At 58.4% G+C, this 3,823-nt stretch overlaps 1 protein-coding gene across 1 annotated transcript in view; it reads left to right on the top strand.

Moving 5' to 3' along the window:
- LOC123521850 (cadherin-23-like) overlaps positions 1-3,823 on the top strand; it is a 97,604-nt gene that overhangs the window by 91,921 nt on the left and 1,860 nt on the right. The gene's annotated exons all lie outside the window — the stretch shown is intronic.

Genomic DNA, 3,823 nt, shown 5'->3' on the forward strand with positions numbered 1-3,823 from the left:
GCCTCTGTCGCTCTGCCTCTGGCTCTCTGGCTCCCGGGACCTCTCTGGAGTTCTGTCTCTGTCCACATCTCTGAATCTGTACGACTCAGAGTACGTCCCCCCTTGGTTTTTGTAAATTGCCTTCTCACCCCCCTCGGCTCTGCATTCTTTCTGTCGGGTTCTTGCATCCCACGCACTCACAGCCAGGCACACAGACGCCGTCCGTCTGTCCGCCCACTCAGCCCGTTGGTGTTGTGTGGTCCTGGAAGGTGCAGCTATTGTTGGGTAGGAGTGACCCTTAGCAGACCCTGAGCAACTGTCCCCAGATTGGACTTTGGCCAGGGTGATGCTGGGGTGTCCGTCAGCACCCATCTGCTTGGTGCTCACACCTTGTCCTACCCAGCACCCATCCCTTGGGGTTCCTGTGCAAAGGGCCCAGGCTGGGCAACTCCAAGATAAGCCAAAGGAAGGGCTAAGCCAAGTGGGGAGGTGACAACGCCCCTATCACTCTTGGCTCCCAGGATCCCAGGACCTCAGACACAGTCTCAAACTGTCGTGATCTCTACCTTCCACCGCTCCAGAGGGCAATAGGATCCCTCCTTTTAAAAAGAGGCCCAGAGAGGCCAAATCCTTTACCTGAGCCTCAAAGCAGGGCAGTTCCAGCTCTCTGCCCCTCCCCCGTGGCTGTCCCCTCAGCCCTTCCTGGCGCCCAGAGGGTGGGAAAGCTAAGCTTGCATCGTGGAGGAGAGCAGCAGAATGCCAAGCGGTGCGATTAGCGGCTGACGATGGCCCCTCCTGACTCCATTCGGGGCGTTGAGATTTCTCTGCCTGGTCACACACTTTTCTCTCTGTGGGAACGGAAATCGTTTCAGCATGGTAAATAGCGCCAGCCCAGCGCCCAGGACAGGGCTCCTGCAGGAGGATAGCTCCAGGGCTGGGGGAAGACTACTGGCCAGAGTGTGCGCTGCCCGGGGTCCAATCCCTTTGGGTCTGCGCTGCTGGGGGGCTGGGGGCGTGAAGTGGGAGCAGCCTCTGGGAGGCATGTGTGGAAACCCAGGGTGACTGGGGGTGAACATGGGTGCTTAGCGTCCTTCACTTCCTCCCAGTGCCTGAGGTGGTAACCCTTCTGGCCTGGGGTTCTGACTGGCCCCATGGGGAGAGTTGGGAGCCAGCTGCCCCTGCCTGCCTCTGACTGCCCAGGGTTCCCATTGAAAGTGCCACATCCTGGCCAGGGGCAAACCAAGAGTGCCGGTCCCCTGGACATGCACCCTGTCTTCTCGAGTGGGGACCTCAGAAGGACTCACTCCCAGGATGGAGAAACTGAGGCCCGGGCTGCTGGTGACCAAGAGAGAAAAGGACAGCAGGGCTGAGCTACCAACCCTGAGGTTCTTGGAGTGGAGCTTGGTGCCGGGAATCAGAGCATGGAAGAGGGGCAAGGAGACAGGCCCACCGTCAGGTATAGTCGGGCTTTGGACCTGTGAGATTCCCGTGGGGCCCTGAGGGTGGGCTGCAAATTAGGAAACCCAATTCAAAAGCACGTGCCCCTGATTTCCCTTCATGCAGGTGCCAGTGCCAATTAGAATTCATCCCTTGGAACAGCTGGGCCTGGTGCAAGGCCCCCTGAATTGATCCCCTCAGAAGAAAAAGAGAGAGAGAGAGAGCAAGCATGTGTGCGTGTACTCACACACAGGTGAGGCCACCTGCCGGCCTCTCTTGTGCCCTTGTCTATGGATGGCTAATACACACATCCGCGGGATGAAATTGGCGGCTCTCTAGCATTTTTTTCCCCCAAAGTGCCAGCTGCCAATTGGATTGAATTAGATTTCACAGGGGCTTTTGCAATACATGGAATTCACCAGCAAATTACTCTTAAAGAGGGAAAATCAATCATTTGGAGCAGAGATAAGCTGAAGGCAAGGCAGCCTTGGATTGATCCCGTCTGCGCGAGCGTGTGTGGAATTCAGCAGATAACCTGGGGAGACGCCTCCGGCAGAGAGAGGGGCAGCACAGGGGGCGGGGTGGGGGTGGAGAAGTGGAGACCAAAAGGAAGGGGCGAGAGAGGAGGAAGGAGAAACAGGGGAGACCAGGGCGGGGAGGACCGCACTAAGAGAGAGAGAGAAGGGGCCAGGAGCCAGGGCCGTGGGAGAACAGGGAACATGGAAGTGTGGCCACAGAGTCCAGGCTTCTCAGGAAAGGGAGGCCCCGGAGGGGCAGGGCCTGCTCCCGTCACACAGCAGGAAAGGCAGTCCAGCAAAAGCAGGTTCCTGCCGCTGGGCCCACGGAGGACCTTGGGGATGTCCATGTGGTCCAGTGGTCAGTACCGCCCCCTGGGGGCCCTGGAGGGTCCAGGCGGCTGCCAAAGCAGACACCTACCCTGTGTCCTGGGTGATGGGCTGTAGTGCAGAGGTTTCACGGGGTCATTTTATCTCTGGAGAGGGGCCTCTAACTCCCATTTCCACGGAGTCCGTCCTAACTCAGCGTGAGCCCATGGCACAAAGTGGACTGTCCCAGTGAGCTCCCATGCCGGTAATTGGTGTAGTAGAGAACCTCCTCTCTCTCCTGAGGGTCCGCTGGTGGGTTTGAACGGCTGGCTTTGGGGTTAGCAGCCCAACATGTACCCACTACACCTCCAGGGCTCCTTTGAAGAGGCAGTCAATAGGCCAAATAAGTTAGGAAACGTAGGGTCAAGGTGGATGTGAGCTGAAACCCGGGCATCCCAACCCCCGGGACATGCCAGGGAGGTGCCAGCAGGATCAGATTACCCAATAAGCAAGGTAAGCACTGGCTTATTGTGCTTGCTTACTAGTCTGAAGGGAACAATTCCACATTTTGTCACCACATCAAGGGGTCTCCTTCTCGGTCTGGCTGGCATCTCTGCCCTGCCCCACAGGCCCTTCCTGCGGAACCCATGCCTCTTTTCACATTTCCCCACTGCCAGGGACAGAGCACCCAGGAAGCCCGGTACGCACGGGCTTACTTGGGCTTGCTTATTGGTCTGTAGTGATGTCTCACATGTGAATTTGTTTGCTACAGAGAAATAAGCACAAAATAAGCCTGTGCCTTCCTGGTGTCAACATCAGTTCTTCTGAGGCTTTGAGACATGTAGGCAGGTCAGTGGGCCTTGTGGCTGGGGCTGGGGCATGGGGGGTAAGGGGGGCTGTTAGCGGTGAAGGCCCTGGCCTCTGGAGGCCCCCCTTCCTCTGCTCGTGGACTCTGGCATCCTGCAGGCAGGCCAAGGACAGGAAAAGGCAGTCTCCCCCTCAGGTACAGGGTGCCTCCGGGAGAAGACAGCTTTGAGGTGAAGGGGCTGAGGAGGGGTCTCCCCCCTGCCCAGGTTACCTCGTGATTGGGGTGAATGCGGGAAGGGCTGGACATAGGACTGCTGAAGAGCATGTTGTCCGTGGAGTTGGATTTCCGGTCACTCAGTAGCGGGGATTAGGGAGGCAGAGGAGGGGGCCCCTGTCCACGTGGCGATCGCCTCACTCCTGCACACACCCCAACTTGCCCCTCCTGTCCCTGGACCGGATGTAGAAATGGGCCCCCCACCCAGGAGTGCCGCCTCCCTTCTAGAAGGGTCATAATAGCGCCCATTCCCCGGAACCTTCACTAAGACACGGCAGCCCGCCCCCCTGGGAAGCTGTAGTCTGCCCGTTTGACAGGCGGAGAAGTCCCCTGCACAGGTAGATCTGATTCCTCATGCAAAAGTGCACAGCTACGAAGGGTGGAGTGTGGATGCAGTCTGACTCCATAGCCTGCCCTTGAAGCCCCCCGAGGAGCGGCTACAGCCCTGAAGGCTTTGGCCTCGTGGGGCCCTTTCCTGGCTGCCTGGGTGTCTGGATGAGGT

The sequence above is a fragment of the Echinops telfairi genome, unplaced genomic scaffold, assembly GCF_000313985.2.
Source record: "Echinops telfairi isolate 266 unplaced genomic scaffold, ASM31398v2 ScPeMD7_70;HRSCAF=299, whole genome shotgun sequence".
Taxonomy (NCBI): Eukaryota; Metazoa; Chordata; class Mammalia; order Afrosoricida; family Tenrecidae; genus Echinops; species Echinops telfairi.